Source organism: Capricornis sumatraensis, chromosome 11 (genome assembly GCF_032405125.1).
Source record: "Capricornis sumatraensis isolate serow.1 chromosome 11, serow.2, whole genome shotgun sequence".
Lineage (NCBI taxonomy): Eukaryota > Metazoa > Chordata > Mammalia > Artiodactyla > Bovidae > Capricornis > Capricornis sumatraensis.
In genome coordinates, this window is record NC_091079.1 from 61,680,291 (window position 1) to 61,701,869 (window position 21,579).

General features: G+C 39.6%; 1 non-coding gene across 1 annotated transcript; it reads left to right on the plus strand.

The window, feature by feature from the left end:
• Positions 1–9,755: 9,755 nt before the first annotated feature.
• On the plus strand, positions 9,756–9,887 carry LOC138088859 (small nucleolar RNA SNORA61). Its single transcript, XR_011145764.1, has one exon. It is a non-coding gene; the product is annotated as a small nucleolar RNA SNORA61 (small nucleolar RNA).
• Positions 9,888–21,579: the final 11,692 nt, after the last annotated feature.

Consider the following 21,579-nt stretch of genomic DNA (forward strand, 5'->3'; position numbering starts at 1 on the left):
GGCTGCTATCTATGGGGTCGCGCAAAGTCGGACGCGACTGAAGCGACTTAGCAGAAGCAGCAGCTGCTGCCTATGAGGAGTATGCTACACAGCAGCTTGCAACCTCGTTTTTAAAAACAAAGTAACTGTTTGCACAGAGCTAGATTCACTAGCGGTGGGGGTGGGGAGGGGGAAGAGGCTTTTATGGAAAAAAAAAACCACCTATGTGACAAAATTTAATTTTCAAAGGTAAATGTATTAAGCTTTTCTGTAAGCCTCTGAGAAAACAATACTTGTCTGCCCCAATTCAGGTATGTCATAAGCATTCCTGGCACATTGGCTAATAACAGAGTGATTACAGAACTTCTTTCTAAATAGAAAAAAGCAAATCCCAATAGCTAAAAAAACTGACATTTTAAAAATAAATATTTGAGCAAATTTTCTCAATATATCATTAAATATTCAAAATTAATTAACAAATGAATTTTTTGCTTTAAAATTGATATAGGTTTAAGTCCAAGTTTTTCTCAGAGCCTTGCCATTTGATGGTTCTAATAACATAAGAGGCTTCCCTGGTGGCTCAGACAGTAGAGCGTCTGCCTGCAATGTGGGAGACCTGGATTCAATCCCTGGGTCTGGAAGATCCCCTGGAGAAGGAAATGGCAACTCACTCCAGTACTCTTGTCTGGAATATCCCGTGGACAGAGGAGATTGGTAGGCTACAGTCCATGGGGTTTCAAAGTTGGACATGACTGAGCGACTTCGTTTCACTGGTACCTCAGCTGGTAAAGAACCTACCTGCAGTGCAGAAGACGCCGGTTCCATTCCTGGGTCAGGAAGATCTGCTGGAGAAGGGATAGGCTACCCACTCCAGTATACCTGGGCTTCCCTGGTGGTTCAGCTGATAATGAATCTGCCTGTAATGCAGGAAACCTGGGCTAGATCCCTGGGTTGGGAAGATCCCCTGGAGGAAGGAACCACTACCCACTTCAGTATTCTGGCCTGGAGAATTCCGTGGACTATATAGTCCATGATGTCGCAAAGAGTTGGCCACTACTGAGTGACTTTCACTTTCAATAACTTCAGACTCACCTGTGTTTCTCCAAAAGTTTTGTTTTGGCCTCATGATATATGGAACATCTTTCTCCCTGTCTATTTTTTTTTCTTATTTCTGAAATTAAAATTTAGAAATGAGCTTACATAATTCTGCATCTATTTTTGGGCTATTAATTCAACATTGATACAGAAGAGAAGCTCTGATAAAGAAGAGAAATATTTTTTTCTACAACAGGCACGCCCTGCTTTAGTCCCTTCAGCAATAAATCCTTCCTCTGCTCCATGCTTTGTCATCTGCTTTGATGGCTTTGCCTTACATGTACACCGAGGCATTTCTTAGTGAAGTGTTCTGAGTCATTAGTGGCAAATGAATTTTCATTGGATTAACAGCTCCAATGGAGTTTAATTCTTTTATAAGAAAATAATGTCCTCCACCCCAAATTGCTCTGCTAATGGCTGCAGTAACTTAATGATCGACATCATGTTCATTATCACTGCCATAACTGAACACTAGTGGTGTACCAGCAGCAAACCAGTGGAAGACTGTAATATGACATCACCATTTCTAGCATAAATCAGTCAGATCACCAGAGGCTGGGAAGGAATGTGAAGAGTATTCTTGGAAGATGTTCAAAAGCCAATCATGATCACTAATGCTTAACTTACAGCATCTGCTGTCTGCTTGCTCTCTCATTTAAATGACCCATGCTTCCTTTTCAAAGTCAATGCTGGAAAGATTTCAAATGCAGACGACATTCAACAGGAAGGAAGACATAAACAAAACATAAATGGGTACTTGATATCCTTAATGCACAAGAATATGGGTCAGAGTTTGTTAGGGTATTTAATCCAGCTATGCAAATTGGTTTATGCCTAGGGTCTGAAATAATCTGAGTCTGAAGAAATTTAGACAATGGCTCCAAAAAACACCTTGTTTAAAGTCTCTGGAAGGTGAGGGTCAGTTCCAGCTCAAGGACTTTGCATTCACTGTTCTCTTTGCCTAGAAAGCTTTTCCCCAGAAATCCTGATTTATAATCTGAGTATCAATCCAAATCTAGCACTTTTCAAGAAATGTTAGCATTGAATTAACTTTCCCATGCATTTGTCTCTTATTTTCTCTATAACATTCATTACTAATAGAAATTATTATCAATCTTAATTATTATCAGTCTCCTTCTCCCCACCAAGATGGACATTCTATGAGAACAATTACATTTATCTACTTTGTTCATCAGTGTTTTCCCCAGTGTTCTGAAGAATGTCTGACAGAGAGGAAGCACGAAATATAAGTCCATGTAGGAAAAAGCAAATGAAAAGGAATGAGTTATCTAAGGACAAATATTCAGTTACTCCAAGCTTAGCACATAATTGACACTGAGTGAATGAAAGGTAAAGTCATTATCCCTTTAGTTATTATGGGGAAAATATATTATTTCAAAACGGAACATGATAATTAACAAAGGGAAAAATTCTAGCCAAACTGACAATATGGTAAAGCTTTTGAATTTTTACCAGCTTGGAAGTTATGGCGATCATTGGTAATTCCAGGACCAAGTTGAGCTTACTATGGTAAGAGGGTCACACAAGGATTGTCAGTCTTTCACAGAAGGGTTGCTTTTCTTTCGATGCTTGGGAAGGGACAGTGCAGCTTGGTAGTTAGGTATGTGGATACTAGAATCAGTGGGCAGGGGCTATTCCTGCTCACTAGAAAAATGAAGTTACTTTACCTTCCCAAGTTCCTTCTATTTCATCTGTAATCCTATAGTACCTACCTCATGTCTCAATCTGCTCAGTATGCTATAACAAAATAGAAGAAACATTTCTTTCTCATTGTCTTTGAAGGTGGGAAATCCAAGATCAGGGTGTCAGCGTGTTCATATTCAAGGTGAAAGTGAAAAGTGAAAGTGAAAGTCTCTCAGTCGTGTCTGACTCTTTGCGACCCCATGGACTATACAGTCCATGGAATTCTCCAAGCCAGAATACTCTAGTGGGTAGCCTTTCCCTTCTCCAGGGGATCTTCCCAACCCAGGAATCAAACCCAGGTCTCCCACATTACAGGAATAAGGGCTCTCTTTCTGGCTTATAGACAGTTATCTTCTGTCCTTACATTGCAGAGAGAGAGATAAAAAATGATTGGAAGCAAACTCTCTGGTATTTTCTTATAAAGGCAGTAATCTCTTGATGAAGGCCACACCCTCAAGATTTCATCTAAAGCTAATTACCTCCCAGAGGCCTCACTTCTAACACCACTGAATTGGGGGTTAGAGCTTCAACATGTGAATTTTGGAGGAAGACAAATAGTCTGTAACACTTCAGGAATGTGTTGTTGGCTTATGGGAAATAATAAATTTGAAGTGCTTAGGGCACTTTCGGTGCATTATAAGCACCCAAGTGTGTTGTGTGCTCATTCGCTCAGTCGTGTCCTACTCTTTTCAACCCCATGGACTGTAGCCCACCAGCCTATGCTGTCCATGGAATTTTCTAGGCAAGAATACTGGAGTGAGTTGCCATTTTCTACTCCAGGTATCCTCCCCACCCAGGGATGGAACCTGAGTCTCTCATGTCTCCTGAATTGGCAGGCAGATTCTCTACCCGTACACTACTTGAGAAGCCTAAGCGTGTTAGCATCTGTAATTAAAATACGTAGCTAATATAAGTTTCATTTATGATTCATAAATACATAATTTTGAAATATAGTTTGAATAGAGATTTTAGATTTTACATGTGGATTTTATTTCATTTAAGAAAAAAATACACTGATCCCATTACTATACTCTTTGTTTAAAATTCAGTTCACTTCACACGCTGAAATCCAGTACTTTGGTTTACATTTCCTAGCCAAGAGTGATCAGGATTCGGTCCATCTCCCACTTTAGGGTTAAAGTTAGGGTTGATAAATGGCAAATGATAAACCAGCTTTGGTCTGAGTTTCTGACTACCTGTGAGCTTAATAGGCCAAAAAAAGCTTCTAAAAATAGTTCTTCTGAAACCAGTTCACAAGTGTTCCATTAATGATCCCCAGCAGAGATGATGCACAACGCAGTGCTCTCAGGAACCCCTGGTGATTTTTCAGTGGATGCTCAGGGGTTGACAGGAGGAAAGCAGAATAGCCAAAATTAAATCCATGTTCTCAATGACAGTTAGAATCTAGGACCTGAAGGGGAAAATGCCACACATAAATATATGCTCCAAACTGAGTGATAAAAGTCAGTAAGTATTAGAAGCCATGTATCATATCCTGATCTTAAAACATGACTAGAAGAAAGTCATTGCACCTCCCAAAACCTGGAGTTCTTAGACCCAATTTTATAAATATTCAATACTATATAAAAGATAAAATTGAAATGTGAAAACTCAAAAATGGAAAAATAGTAATGAACCCAATTTTGTTTATATAGTTGACCCTTCTTATCCTCCAATTTAACTGATAGCAGACCAAAAATATCCAGAAAAAAAATTCCAGAAAGTTCCAAAAGGCAAAGCCTGAATTTACTATACCAAAGCAACTACATTATAGCATTTACATTGAATTAGGTATTATAAGTAATCAGGATGCTATTTAAAGTATACAGGAGGATATGTATAGGTTATTTGCAAATACTATGTCATTTATATAAGCAGCTTGAGTATCTGCAGATTGTGATATTCTCAGGGATCCTGGAACTAATCCCATAGACACTGAGTGACAACTGTATATTTGCTGTTTTTTTTAATACAGCAGAATGTTACCAAAGAATCTGTGGGTATGGTATTATAAATGAGTTTATCTCCTGGTTTGATAGGAAGCATATGATTTGTTGGTGAATGTTTATGACTTTTAACAATGAGAAAAATTAAACATTATAAAATCTTACATCAACCCTGTCAGTGAAGCAAAACAATGCTTATTTGGAGAATTTTTAAATATAGGTATACTGTTTCACCAAGCAGTGTTTTCTCATCATTGTGGTCTGTGTTGGTCATATCTAGACCACAAAGTTCAAAGGAGTAAAAGCGAAAACTAGTTCAACTGCAATTTGTCCAAAGTTACTCATTCATTTAACATGCGCTTGTCTTTTTTTTTTTTTTCCTTACCTGGAGACTCTTCTGGACTATAAGAATACAAAGAAGAGTTGGAAAGTCCTTGCCCTCAAAGACTCAGTCTGAAAATGGGAAGCGCTGGACAATGAGGTAAACACACAACTGCAAATAGTGAAGTGAGAACAGAGGTGCAAACAGAGAATGGAAAGAGGCTGAAAAGAGGAAAGCAAGTCAAGTCAGGGAAGACTTAAAGGAAAATAACGAGTAAAGGGATTTTGAAGTTTCCTAGAAGCTCTTCAGGCAGATTGAATTAGGAAAGGTCATGATAGGGAAATAGGAAAACTCTCTCGATCGAAGAGACAGGTGAGTCCTGTTCTAGCTGTGAGTGGGGAAAAAGGATCATGTTTACTGGAAATAGCATTATTATTATTTTATTTTATTTCCAGTAAACATGATCCTTTTTTCCCCTCTCAGAGCTGCAATAGGAGAATTCAGATAAATTGTTGATATAATAATTAAAGTCAAAAAGTCACATACCAGTTAGTAGGTAATACAAAGAGATTATGGGTAATGAATAACAGCTCATTAAATTAAGAACCTTGGAAATTATATACATATACTATTTATATATTTACATATACTATTTACATATATGTGAAAAATAGAATAAGGAATCATAATTAATTACATAATCGCAAACAAATCATCTCAAATCATGGAAATAATAGATGCAAGCAATAGAACAGAAAGGGTCAAGCTGATCTTCAGATGTCATCTAAAAAATAAAATGGAAAGAGAAAGATAGAAAGCAAAGAAAAACATGATGATCCAGAGGGCAACTAAAATGAGGTAAAGATTAACCTTGGCAGGAGCAGTCAAAACACAAAGACAATACTAAAAAGTTACAAATAAATTCACATTCATGAAAAGAATAACTTTTTTTAAAAAAAGGAAGATCAGATATGTATTAATGCAAGTGACACAGAATAAAAGAGGTGCAAGGGGCAGGGAGCCCAGGATACAATCACATTCAGTAGTAAACTTGTGACTCCAACAGATTGGAAACTAAACCCCTCAAGTGCTCTGGCACCTGCCACAGGGAAACTGCAGAATTATGATTGTGGACATGGGAATGTAAAAGTGGCTTTTAGGTTTTTTTTCAAGGTGTCCAGTGCGGTAGCCACGAACTGAATTTTCCGAAGAATAAACAAAATAAGTTACACTTTCAATATGACGCAGGTTGATATAGAACTTAAGCACAAAGATACAGATTTCAGATCCTGGCTCTTCACTTCCCAGCTGTGTGATATTTTCCAAGTTTTATAACCTCTCTGTTTCCAGTTTTCCTTGTTTAAAATGGCAATAATAAAATAGTGTACTTCACTGTTCGTCAATACAGTAAAGGATTTAGAACTGTGGACTAACACATAGTGAGAACTGTTTAAGTTAGATATGGATGATGACAGCGGGGATCATGATGATGGTGACTGCCGAGGGGTTAACTCCACGGTCCCCAATCTTAGACAAACCCCTGCTCTTTTGCGTTACCTTTGTGATCTTCAACAAATGTAATCATTCTAAACTCTAGTGCCTTCTACTGTCACTCTTCTAAAAGGGAATGACCGTAACCACTTGGCATCTAGTGAGAGTTAAGTGTAAGTGCGCATGAGTAGTGTGATGAATGTGAGTCTGCCGAGACCCTTCAATTTGGAGCGAAAATATGTCATCAAAATGGATGCCGTGCCTACAGGACCTCATGCTTATCCAGTCTTATTTCGCTTGTGTTACAAGCTGCTATTAGGTTTAGTATGATTATGGTGGGAACTATTATTTTTAAAAGCTTCCCTGGTGGCACAGTAGTAAAGAATCTGCCTATCAATGCAGGAGATGAGAGTTAAATCCCTGGGTAGGGAAAATCCCCTGGAGGAGGAAATGGCAACCCACTCCAGTGTTCTTGCCTGGGAAATCCCATGGACAGAGGAGACTGGTGGGCTACAATCTATGGGGTTGCAAAAGAATCTGACGCAAATTAGTGACTAAACAACAACAACGAATTATTCTAAGAGAAACAAATAGAAGCACTGATAGAAGCTTCTTTTCCTACATACAAATGTAGACAATTATTTGTGAGGAAGAGATGGCTGGATGGCATTACCAATGCAATGGACATGAACTTGGGCAAACCTCAGGAGATGGTGATGGACAGAGAGGCCTGGCGTGCCGCAGTCTATGGGGTCACAAAGTGTCAGACACGAGTGAGTGAAGAACAGCAACAATGACACTGCGTTGGTGAATTAAGCGACATCCTAGAAACGTGGTGAGGAAACTGGCCATGGCTGATCTAAGGGAAATTCCAGTGAGAAATGTGAACCAAAACTGAACCCCCAGAACTTCCAGAACTTCCAGAGAGCCCGTTGCACTGTTCAGAGCTTGTCATGATCAAGCAGAGGAGGCCCTCTTGAGATACCTCGAAAGTCACCTCTTAAGTTTATACAATAGTGAAACGGATCAAGAGGATAAGTCTCTTCCTGTGGAGAGGAATGGGGATTCCCAAAGGAGCAGGAAGGGATTTTGAGCGAGCGATGTATGTCGGGAAAGGTGGAAAGTAGAAAAAGAAGACAGTGAGGATAAAGGAGCAGATGTATAAGACTTCCTTTCTGGAATGGTATCTTGGTTGTGATTAAGGCAGTACCTACCCAAGAGGTGTGTACTCTTCAACACAATAATCATGTTGATGAACATATTATGGACATATATCCACACTTAGAAGCATCTGTGAGGGTTTCCACTGCCACTGCCTTGCTCTAATAGTGAAACAAAGAAATGATTTACGCTTCTATTAAGACGAAAATGGTTAGGTAAGCTAATATTGACACGATGAAAGAATTTTAGAAATATATTCACATGAAAAAATAACACACATGCCACAGCAAAAAAAAAAAAATGCAACCATTAGAGTCATGTTTGTGAAGAATGATGAATGATATGGGAAAATATGCATGTGTGTAGCTAGATCAGCTGCTGCTGCTAAGTTGCTTCAGTCGTGTCCGACTCTGTGCGACCCCATAGATGGCAGCCCACCAGGCTCCCCCGTCCCTGGGATTCTCCAGGCAAGAACACTGGAGTGGATTGCCATTTCCTTCTCCAATGCATGCATGCATGCTAAGTCGCTTCAGTCGTGTCCAACTCTGTGTGACCCTAGGAACAGGAGCCCACCAGGCTCCTCTGTCCACGGAATTCTCTAGGCAAGAATACTGGAGTGGGTTATATTTCCTTCTCTATGTGCACATATATGCAGAAGGACAAAAAAAGCAAAATGACATGACATAGTGTAATCTCAGATACATGTTTTTTTTTTCTTTTTAATGCACAGGAAAAGAAAAAAAGCAAAATACAAAACAAATAACAATGCTGCTCATGTTGCGTCTAAGTGAGGAGATACTTATTTTTCTGCTCCTTTACCCTGCTGAAGCCCTCCCTGATCTGAAAGATGCAAACCTCATAGATGATGAGAATGGCAGAGACACAGACTTTGTGGAGAGTTATCAATGCTGTTCAGCACCCAGCTCAACTATATAAAGATACCAGGAGAGGGAACATCTGCAGTTTTCCCATCCATGGTGCTGCTGTATAATTATGCCGAAGCCAAGACAACCCTTGATTCTAGAGGCAAGAGGAGAAACAATATGCTGGCAGTGTCTAGAAGCTCCTTCACTTCAGTTCAGTTCAGTTCTGTCACTCAGTCGTGTCTGACTCCTTGCGACTCCATGAATTGCAGCATGCCAGGCCTCCCTGTCCATCGCCACCTCCCGGAGTTCACTCAGATTCATGTCCATCGAGTCAGTGATGCCATCCAGCCATCTCATCCTCTGTCGTCCCCTTCTCCTCCTGCCCCCAATCCCTCCCAGCATCAAAGTCTTTTCCAATGAGTCAACACTTCGCATGAGGTGGCCAAAGTATTGGAGTTTCAGCTTTAGCATCATTCCTTCAAAGAAATCCCAGGGTTGATCTCCTTCAAAATGGACTTAGCAACGTTTAAAATAACCCTTGTGATACCTAATGCTGATTCATGCTGATGTATGGCAAAAACCATCACAATATTGTAAAGTAATTACCTTCTAATTATATATATATATATATATAAATAACTCTGTGAGCTAGCTCTTGGTTTACATCACAATGTCCTCCCAAATTCCTTCCCAGACCATCCCTTCATGGTGGAGCTACTTATACTATTGTGGCTCCACCTCTAATTACTAGATGCATTTTGTGAAATTAATTGTTATGTCAAGTGCAGGAGAGAAATTCCTGGCTAGGGAAACTGAATCGGACATGCACAATTCAGCCATAGATGGAAATTGCTCTGAGGGCCAAAATGCCATTGAGTTGATCAGTCTTCTCTCTTTGTTTTGTCCCTCTACAAAGTCTGGAATCCCTTGGAATTTCTTTTTATTTATATGCCTTAATTTTTATGCCTTTTCTATCTCCAATAATTATTTTGATTAAATGTCCCCAACACCCTTTACCCTCACTCAAAAGTCTTGGATCTGCCCAGGGTGAGGAGTAGAACATGAAGTCAGTGCACATATGGCTATACTTTTGCATTTTATACTAAGAGCATGCTTTACTTTAATAATCAAGAAAACAAGTAATATGTTATCAAGAAAACAATCATAAGGAAAATTTTAAAAATAAATTAAACCCTCCAGTGCCCTTTCCCATCGGATCTGAATTCTGGTCTCAGTGGTCATATTAATAAAAGGTGAAATAGTAGCACTGAAGCTGTGCTCATAGTATCTGCTATGTAGCATGTGGGCTAATTTCAAACAAGGTAAAAATGATACAATTAAATTTTTAAAATAAGTATTAAGATGGTTAGCATGTTCCTCAAAATTAGAAATAAATATATTTTATATACATATGATATCATGAAAGTCTTTTATACACAGATATATGAATGTGGACTATGCCTAAATAATCAAATAAAAATTAAAGAAAGCTTTTCTTAAGTTTATATGTCTACAGAAAGTATTTTGAAGTAATCTTTTATTGATGACTTTCTACATAATTCCCAAGACTATTCATTATGGAAAAACAGATATTTCCTTTTCTTTTTAAATGCTATCTATCTTTTAAAAATATTTACCTGGTGTCAAAATGAGAGTCCAGAGGTTTATAGGAATTATTAATCATTTTGAAATAATCATGAAATATCTTCCCTGAATCCAATAAAATATTGATACTTATTGATAGAACTGGAATGCAGTTTTTTATTTCTGTACTCAATTGAGAAAGCAGGGGAATTTGGGAGGGATTTTATTGTTATTATTATTATTATTATTATTTTCATAGTATTTCAGAAAACCTTAATTTTCTATTTCCCCCATGCTCTGTGATTTTTCCTGCTACCAAAACATGCTGCAGAAAGCTTTCTTAGCATCTCTTATCTCATAATGCAAACTTCAAGAGGAGAAAGAAATTTTCTTTAACAATTTCAGAAAAATTCTTATCATTTCCAGACAGAATTTTAGAACTATGATAATTTGTCTAACTGAATTTCAGCTAATCATCTTAACCTCCAGACATGTTGGCCAAAACCTACTTAAATGTTTGTTATTTTATGTCTAAAACTATACATCAGTTCGGTCACTAAATTATGACTGACTCTTTGCGATCCCATGGACTGCAGCACACCAGGCTTCCCTGTCCTTCATCAACTCCCAGAGCTTACTCAAACTCATGTCCATTGAGTGGGTGATGCCATCCAACCATCTCATCCTCTGTCAACCCCTTCTCCTCCCACCTTCAATCTTTCCCAGCATCAAGGTTTTTCCAATGAGTCAGTTCTTCACATCAGGTGGCCAAAGTATTGGGGCTTCAGCTTCAGCATCAGTCCTTCCAAAAAATATTCAGGACTGATTTCCTTTAGGATGGACTGGTTGAATCTCCTTCCAGTCCAAGGGACTCTCAAGAGTCTACACCAATACCACAGTTCAAAAACATCAATTCTTCAATGCTCAGCTTTCTTTGTGGTCCAACTCTCACATCCATACATGACTACTGGAAAAACCGTAGCTTTGATAGATGGACCTTTGTCGATAAAGTAATGTCTCTGCTTTTTAATATGCTGTCTAGGTTGATTATAGCTTTTCTTCCAAGGAGCAAGCATCTTTTAATTTCACAGCTGCAGTCACCTTTTGCAGTGATTCTGGAGCCCAAGAAAATAAAGTCTCTCACTGTTTCCGTTGCTTTCCCATCTATTTGCCATGAAGTGATGGGACTGGACGCCATGATCTTCATTTTTCGAATGTTGAGTTTTAAGCCAGCCTTTTCAGTCTTCTCTTTCACTTTCCTCAAGAGGCTTTCTGCCATAAGGGTGGTGTCATCTGCATATATGATGTTATTGATATTTCTCCCAGCAGTCTTGATTCCACTTTGTGCTTCACCCAGTCCATACATATATATTCTCTGTTTTTGGTGCTTTATATTGTATCTTCAAATTAAATTGAATTTTTAAATGAATTTTCCAGGTAATGGCAACTTCCTTTCAGTTTCCTAAATGTTCTGCATACTCTAGTCCCTATAGCAGATTTTGCATTAATATCGCTACACTAAGTTGCTCTCAAACTTTTATATAGTTCACCTGTCTTTTGGGGGATAAATTCATTTCATTGAAGCAAATACCAGGTCACATTTTTCTATTTAACATTGTAAAAATGCTTAGGGACAGGTTAAATGAAGTTCCATAAAGCCACAATTGCATATTGCCTATCAGGGTAGAGTTTAAAAGCTAATTACATATTCACCTAAATAAGGTGTAGTTATCCAATGTGAAATAGTCATCCTATTAACACTTAATTCAAAGCATAGAAAAAGTGTCTTTCCTAAAACCAAAGATAAAATAGAAAGAAATGTTTTCCTTAACAGCTAATGGAGCCCAGAGCAGTTAAACTAACAAAGGGAGTGTGTTTTCTACTAACTGTTCTGTTTTCCTATTCACCAGAAAATTATACATAAAATTACACAGATTATTGTTAGGAATTTACAAACCACCTGTTTTTATTTCCATTAAAATTTTTTCTTAAACCTCTTTTCATTTCTTCAATCTTTATATTAAAGCAGAAATACCTTTATCCTTCAGAAACTTGAAAATAATCTACTTAAGAATCTTATTTTTCCACCTCTAATTCTTTCTGATGGATGTTATCTGAATTCAAGAATATTCCTAATACAACATTTCACTTATAAAGCAAGGATCCTGGGAGTTTATTTGAAGAATTTATGTTTTGTGTATCCTGATCTCAATGCAAAGTTAATTCCCCAACCATCACTTCTGTGTAAGCTCAGAATAGACAAAACTGTACCATGTAAATTAGTGGTTGTACAGTACCCAGTGCAAGGCCTTGACTTCAAGTGCTTAACTGATACCCCTCAAAAATGTATCTTTTTCCCCAAAGATTAGAAGAGATATCCATATTAAAATTGAATAACTCTGAATACAAAGAAAAGGAAAAATGAAACCACAGTGAGAACAGAAGCAGATTATATCAGTTCATGTCCCAACTCTACCTTGTACCAGCCATCACCAATGCTCTGTGATCTTGCAAAAAGTTGAGATTCTCTGAACCTCAGTGATTTTTTAATTATATTTTAGAAAAGCACTATACCTATTAATGGGGGCTTCCCAGGTGGCAAGGTGGTAAAGAATCTGCCTCTAATGCAGGAGACGCAAAAGATGCAGGTTTGATACCTGGGTCGGGAAGATCCCTGGAAAAGGGAATGGCAACTCATTCAGAGGGTTGCAGAAAGTCGGACACGACTGAGCACATATACACACATACCTATCAATATAACAAATTAGAAATTTAAAAGCCAGCCGGAGATTACCATTTTAGAAACACAAAGTTGCCTACTTTATTAAGTCTCTATGAGCAACTCAGTCATCTTCAGCCTACCCAGTAACCTACAAGGCTGAAAAAACAGTGCCACAATTATGTTAAACTTCAGAAAAAGATTTCTGCAGAGACCCACAGTCCCTATTAACTGCAGGCTAGCCGTAGATTTTCAGTTCTCTCCAGAACTGAAGAGTGTGAGTCAGTGGGAAAAGTCATTGAGAGAACAGGGTGCATCTGTTCAAATCTTCTTCCTATTAGTTACTAGCATCTACTTCTTAATCCATCTCACCCTGTATATCAGTCATAAAACTGGACAAGAGTCAGTTAAATTCAGCAGAAAAGCAAATACACTCCCACTCTCACATAGATGTACAAAGAATGCACATTCTCTTTATTTTTTAAGACTGCCTTTGGCGCTAGTGGTAAAAGAAACCTGCCTGCCAATGTAGAGGATGGAAGAGATGGAGATTTCATCCCATCCCTGGGTTGAGAAGATCTACTGGAGAAGGGAATGGTTACCCACTTCAGTATTCTCTCCTGGAGAATCCCATAGACAGAGGAGCCTGGCAGGCTACAGTCCCTGGGGTCGCAAAGAGTCAGACACGACTAAAGTGACTTAGCACGTACACATGCATATCTTTCTCAAAAACCCTCAAAACCTCTATAATAGGGAAGGATTAGACACATTTAATCTGTCTAATCTCTAAATACTAGCCTGATGCAATAATTTAAATAGTGTTCTTACGCAAAATATGCAACCACCCATATTTCACATTTGCTTCTCTCCTGGCAGAGGTTTGTGGCTCACGTGACCTCATAGAGAAAAAGGAAAGGAAATCTTGCATCCTTGGGCTGTCCTCTGATTCCTTTGGTTTCCATGGTGATGTTTTGTTCCACTGGTCGCTGTTCATCCTGCTGGGAAAAAGCTAGCAGCCTGTATAAACTCCGGATCCACATTTTCTTGTCTTGGTGAGGACCTGAAAGCTTGGCACACCTGCATTCCAGGCCTCAGCTTTATTTTAACCCCATGCAGTCTTATCCCTAACAGTCTGAGTAAATCAATATTTCTGATGCCTGTAACTCATTTTTGACACACCAGTGTGCTGAGGTACACAGCTCTGTATTAATAGAATACAGAAGATCTTCATATTTGAGAAGAAAATGGCAACCCATTCCAGTATTCCTGCCTGGGAAATCCCACTGACAGAGGAGTCTAGTAGACTGCAATCCATGGGGTTGCAAAGAGTCATACATGACTGAGAACACACACACAGATCTTCACATATGAAAAGGCTTTCAAGTCTATTGTCAAATATTGAAAGTTTTGCTGTTTTAAATGTTTTTCAACCACATTGTAGCAATTCATTCTCACTTTCATGCCCATCTCATCCCTCCTCCTATAAACTTGCTAAGGTGTGTGTGCTCAGTCGCTCAGTCATTTCTAATTCGTTGTGACTCCCTAGACTATAGCCCATCAAGCTCCTCTGTCCTTGAGATTTTCCTAGCAAGAATACCGGTGTGGTTGCCATGCCTTCCTCCAGGAGATCTTCCCAATTCAGCACTCAAACCCATGTCTCCTGCATCTGCTGCACTGCAGGCATTTTCTTTACCCACTGAGCCACCAGGGAAGCCCAGACTTGCTAAGGAAAACATCAAATAGTGGAAGGCAAAAGGGAAAAGCATGCAGATATTTTAGTTAAAAATATAAAAATAACGGAAGGACCTATAAATAAATTCAACATGTTTCACCTCTCTTTTCCAGTTCGTTCACAAGTTCACAGAAGAAAGTGCAGAGAGGAGGAGAAGGGATGAACAGTCCCCATATGCTAAATCTAGAGAGAACACCAGCGATGGCCGGAGGTGGCAAGTGACTGAATCAGCCTGGCCAGCAGAGTAAGTTTTTCAGAGTTCCCCAATACTGGAGAGCAAAATCCAGGCAAACATCCCTGTATTTCTAAAATTGTTTTTTCAAATTATTTGCAAGAATCACTGATCTGAAAAGTGTGTGTGTGTGTGTGTGTGTACACACGTGTGTGCGCGTGCATGCACGTGCACGCTACGTAGCTTCAGTTGTGTCCAACTCTTTGCAAGGCCCCTCTGTCCACGAGATTCTTCAGGCAAAAATACTAGAGTGGGTTGCCATGCCCTCTTCCAGGGGGATCTTCCCAAACCAGGGATCAAACCCACATCTCTTAAGTCTCCTGCATTGGCAGGCAGGTTCTTTACAATTAGCACCACCTGGGAAACCCCCAAATCATCTGAATTGGTCTCATAGGTATTTTTTTGTTGCTTTTTGTCCCTTTCTTGCTGACTCTGGAATTCCTTCACATGCTGTTCCATTGTTAGTTGTAGAGCTCAGAACATGAGAAAAATTATAAATACCATTCTCTGTATCTACTATACATTGTGTGCAGCTATACTTCCCATGAATGAATGGCGAGTGTGGCATTTTAGAGTACTGCTGAATTTTTCTTTATTGTCTTCTATTTTCTTTGTATTTTTTGTGTCTATTGCTTTCAGAAAGTCATATGAACATCTTTTTCAATATTTTTTATTAATAAAGCTGTTATCCACATATGTTTTAAGGACAAAAACTGTGTTGATATTGTCTTATTTTCTAAATGTACCTTTAGTCTGATTTTGATTGATTGTTTAACTTACACTGAGCTTTGACCTCTGGGAGTAAGGTAATAAATATTCAAATTGTGCTCCAAACTGTCTTAAGCCCCTTGCACATAACTATTATTGTAGAAACATCAGTGCAACATTTTCAGCCCCATGGCTATTACAATAACGCATGAATCGGCAAGTACAGAGCTTTCTCATTTGGGTGAATTAGTTTTCTAGGACTGTAATAGCAAAGCACTGTAGGCTGGGTGGCTTAACCAAGAGAAATTTATTGTCTCACAGTTCTGGAGGCTGTAAGTTCAAGATCAAGTTGTTGCCAGAGTTTGTTCCTTCTGGAAGCTGTGAGGGGGATCTGTCCCCTTGCCTTTCTCTTAGCTTCTGGTGATTGGCTGGCAGTCTTTGTTGGCTTCTGTATCTCTGCCTTCATCTTCATGTGGCGTTCTCCCTGTGTCCATTTCTCTTTGGCTAAATGTCCCCCTCATAATGAGGATACCAATCGTATTGGATTAAGGCTCACCCTAATGACAGACATCATCTTAAGGGATTATTTTGGCAACAACTCTACTTCCAAATAAGGTCCCATTGTGAGGTTTGGGGACTGGGATCTCAACATATGAATTTGGGTGAACACGATGGTGGCTCAGATGGGAAAAACTTTGGCTGCAATGCAGGAAACCTGAGTTTGATCACTGGGTCAGGAAGATCCCCTGGAGAAGGGAATGGCTACCCACTCCAGTATTCTTGCCTGGAGAATCCCATGGACAGAAGAGCCTGATGGGCTAGAGTTCATGGGTTCTCAAAGACTAAGAATGTTTCAAGGAGGCAAAAATTACAAAACATGTACAAAGCTTGTTATTAGAGACATGGCACAATGTATGGGAAAGCACATAGAGAAACAGTTTGTTCTGTCAGAGGCAAGACAGAGCTATGCATCTGGAGAGGAGTGCAGGCGTTCTGAGTGAAGAGTGCTGTAAAGAGGTGATTTACACCACTTTTAAGGACAGCCCTTCAGGATCTTTGTTTGCATATGGCCAATTAACTTGTTGCTATCTCCACACCTGACTGGTCCTGGGAGCTTCCCCAAGATGCATGTACAACTTTTTCCTAAGATAGATCTCACCCACTGAAGAGGCCTATGGGTACATGTCCACACTTATTATGGGATGGTGCCCCCCTCCCTTCTTGACACCCAAGTAGTCTGACTGTGCATGTGCAGACAGGGAAGTCTTCCTCGATCTCAGGAGTGAGCACCTTATCTCTGCTTTAGCAGAGCTCAACTTTTACCACTATCCTTGTCCTTGAAGTGTCTGGGTGAGAACAAAGCTTGAATTTTACTCACTTGATAAACACCAGGTGTCCATCCCAGGGGCTCATCTATTTCCTACCTCACTCTCTCAAAGGTCTTCTTGTGATCAGAGAGACCTGTTACCCTGGCTAGAGGGAAGGTGATTCTCAGGAAAATGAGCTTGTCAGGTAATATACGACCTAGGAGAGACGTTCCTAGAACAAGCTCTGGGACAGAGTAGGTATTCAGAGCTTACGGGATGATCAAGTTGATTGAATGATGGAGTGTGAAGGCCAAGCACACATGAAATGCAGTCCCATGAAGGAGAAATGACAGAGGTTGTTTCACCAAGACTAGAATATATTTTCTGTTGTTCAGTAGCTCGGTCATGTCTAACTCTTTGTGACCCTATGGACTGCAGAACACCAGGCTTCCCTGTCCTTTACCATCTCCCAGAGCTTGCTCAAATTCATGTCCATTGAGTCGGTGATGCCATCCAACCATCTCATCCTCTGTCGTCCCCTGCTCCTCCTGCCCTCAATCTTTTGCAGCATAGAATATATACATAGAGTGAAATCTACTATGGTCTTTTGATTTCACCCTACCAAGATGAATTGCTTGGGAGCTATGCTGTTGTCATCTATTTAGATACTATTTTTTTCATTTTATAAATAAAGAAGCAAAGAGCCAGAGAGGTTTAAACAGATTGATTTCCTTACTATCAGCATTAAGGTTAGTACTAATATTGAACCTTCCCAAAATTCAGTCAATTGCTTCATACCAGCAAGTGTCCTGAATTTTTCCTCACTCTTTCAACCAGGTAGAGTTTCAACCAGGCACCGTTATGGGTACCATTGAGGGCTGGGTCATAAAGACTCCCCTTGACCAAATTTAAAATTCTGAGCCATGTTTTATATCCAGACTTTGGGCTTCCCTATTCATCTTTGCATTGCCCATTCTTAGCTTGGATTTTGTTAAGTCCCTTAACCACACTTCCCCACACTCCATCTGATCATCCTTGATATTTGGTCAAATTCTTCATCCTCTATCATCCTCCAGATGACATCTAATCGCCTGGCTCAGCCTTCAGCACAAATCTTATCAAGTCATTTAGCCAGAATGCCCCCTTACCTCTGAAGTCTCTTCTTAGTAATGTTCCATTCACCCTACCCCTTTGCTATAAATCTCCATTTGTATTTGGAATTCAACCCAGTTTTATTCAGCCTGGTTGTATATATTTATGTGTATAATCACTCATATACTGTTTTTTTTTTCCTTAGAAATGCCAATACCACTTAAAACAAGCTTAATTACAAAGCACCTAACTAAACGGCTCAAGTCCGTACCAGCCACATACAAAATGCCATAACCTCTACCTTATAATGCAGTGAGGCCTTTACTCATTGGTAAATTAGATTTTAGAATAGCTTAGGGGTAGGGCCTACATATTACTTACCATTGTTACTAATATCGAAGTCTGACACTTCAGTCTTAAATGAAAATTACTGGAGACATTAATTCACAAAGGATGAATAAGTGAATTAATTCTCTGTTCTTGATTTCAGCACCAATGCACTCTCTGAACTATATTTATTGTTACTTTATATTCTATACTCAAATTACTTCAGGGGAAAGACATGTCACCATGTCTAGTCAAAGAATGTGAATTTTAGAGGAAGATTAATACAGACACATCAGGTGAATCCCCAGTCATGTGTCTTGAGAAGTCACTTCCTAGACTAGCTCTGCCTTCATGTTTCACTACATTCCAGTGGACTTGGTGCCAACGGTGTGAATAAGGTTTCATCTTCTCACTTATTGCTGTGGTAGCTGAAGTGTTCAAGGATACTGAGACGGTGTCCTTTTGCTGCTGTCTCCATGGTGACAGGAACTCTGCATCTTGTGCTTGCCTGAGATGTGTTAGTGCCTGGATCTTACATCCAAGGTTTTCTCTGGTGAGTTATGCTTAAGACAATTAGTATGAATCCAGAGCAGCATATTTTGTTTAGCAGATTTCAGCAAGTATTTTATTTGGTTCCTTGATTTCTGGGCTCTGTCAATAATTCTGTAATTGTGAGGTCTGAGGCCTTTGGCTTTACTCCCTTTAGAAAGGGGATATCTGATATAAAGCCTCTAATAAATTATTATAGACATAGTAAGCAATTGTCTGCATATTCTAATTTAAAGGTTATTGTCCCATTTCTCCAACATCACGATTGCTGGAAAATCCCTTCATGTGAATTTAAATATTTAAGCTAAAAGAGCTCTGGGAAGAATGTAAGTGCACAATCAGAAAGTGGGACATTGTGTAGGAAAGATTCTGATTAGATGGAGAGGAGGAGGACACAACTGTCTTGGGAAGAATTGGCTGGGTCATCACACTGGCATCAGTAATCCAAGTGTTAGTCACACAGTCGTGTCTGACTCTCTGCGACCCCATGGACGATAGCCTGCCAAGCTCCTCTGTCCATAGAATTCTCCAGGCAAGAAAACTGGAGAGGGTAGTCATTCTCTTCTCCAGGGGATCTTTCTGACCCAAGGATCAAACTGGGGTCTTCTGCATTGCAGGCGGATTCTTTACCATAAGTCACCAGGGAAGCCCCATAAGATATGGACCACATTTTGTCAGAACTCTCCACTATGACCTGTCCATATTGGATGGCCCTGAACAGCATGGCTCATAGCTTCATTGAGTGGCAAAGGCAGTAGCCTCCAAAAACAGGAATAGTATAAAAAGAAGACTGTCCAGGGGAAAAGGTCTATTTTACACTTTTTTCTCAAACTTAGCCTGAAAACTGCCATAGTTTTTTATGTGTTGGGTTGGCCAAAAACTTCATTTGTGTTTTTTGGTAAGATTTTATGGAAAAACTGGGATTCTCAGCTGGCTTAGATAATAAAGTATCTGCCTGCAATGCAGGAGATGCAGGAGACTCGAGTTCAATCCCTGGATCAGGAAGGTACACTGGAGGAGGAAATTACAGCCTACTCCAGTATTCTTACCTGGAGAATTCCATAGACAGAGCAGCCTGGACAGTTACAGTCCATGGGGTTGCTAAGATTTGGACACAAAAATGGCACCCCACTCCAGTACTCTTGCCTGGAGAATCCCGTGAATGGAGAAGCCTGGCGGGCTACAGTCCATGGGGTCACAAAGAGTTGGACACGACTGAGCGACTTTACTTAAGCAACTAACACTTATGGAAAAACTGGAACGAACTTTTTAGCCAACCAGTACTAGTGAATGACAGAAGGAACATTCATTTTAACTTCCAAAACAACTTTGCAAAATGTTTTCAAAGATCCCCTTGCATTATCAGTGAGGAGAACAATTGTTTCACAGAATGGGATAATCCTAACCATCTTTGTGTAAATTTCATATTCTTCTCTCGAAACAAAACACAGATATCCATCTGAGACCCGTAAAGCCATAAGAGAAAGAAGAAATGAGTTTATTATTGTTCCTCTTATGGCTGCTGTCCTATTTCTATTTGACCTACTCTGAGTTTTTACCCCCGTGTCCACAAACAAGGAGGAAGGCAAAATGAGTTCTGCACTTGGATGTAGCGGCAGCCGCCATGTCTAATGGATCCTGACCATTTTCAAATGTCTGGCTTCAGCGAGGGCTGGAGGAAATACGGCCTGTGCATAAGAACAAGACTAAATTAGAATTACATTTATCCCTTATTTTCATTGACTAACTCTCTTTGGGACTCCAACTGACCACGAAGGGGGTCTATCTCATGTACACTGTCTCCTAGTCTTATTATGACACCTGGTGCTTCCTTCCAGTCCTCTCACATGCCAGCTGCTCACTCTTAATCCTCAGGGTTAGGAAGTGTGATCAAGGTCCTCCTGAGTCTTTATCATAGTCATTATTCCATGATTCTCTGAAGCAGCCATCCCCAACATTCTTGGGACTAGGGACCGGTTTCCTGGAAGACAACTTTTCCATGAATGGGGCAGGGGCTGATTTCCAGATTATTCAAGTGCATTACATTTATTTTGAACTTTATTTCTATTGTTAGTATATCAGTTCCACCTTAGGTCATCAGGCATTAGAACCCAGAGGTTCTGGACCCCTGTTCTAAAGCGATCACCTTTAAAAACATGCCATCTAGAAACACCATCCTTTCCCATTTTGTTGCTCTCATATACAGACCTCTCACTGAACATTCCTCATTCACAGCAGGCTCCCACATCTAAGAGAGATTTCACGCACTCCACATGAATCTGACCTTACATTTACTCCAAGTTCTCCCATAATTCTTCAAGAATTCAGTACTCAGGTGGCAACCATCCAGCTCCCTGGCCTCTCAATTTTTCATTGGCCTCATATCCTCCCTGATGTATACCTCTCTTCCACTATAGCCACTCACCCCCATGGCCTCACCCTGGTCATTTTTCTTACTTGTAATCACTCTAATTCCAAAGTATCTTACTATGTGCTCATAAAAATTTTAACACCAGCTTAAAAAAAACTCATTATTCCTTTTGTGATCCTCTAGCCTTCTATAATGGTTTCTCCCAATCTAGGAATCGTATAATGATTATTGCTTGAGCTAACAAATGAGTGAACAAACTCATGAAGAGGAAAATGTCAATAACCCAGTTACAATGACATTTCTTCTTCTACTGAACAGAAAATCCTGTGTTGAGTCTGGTCCTGAGTTGCTGGGCTACACTGCTGAATCCAGATAAAAGCTAGGCTTCCTGCTT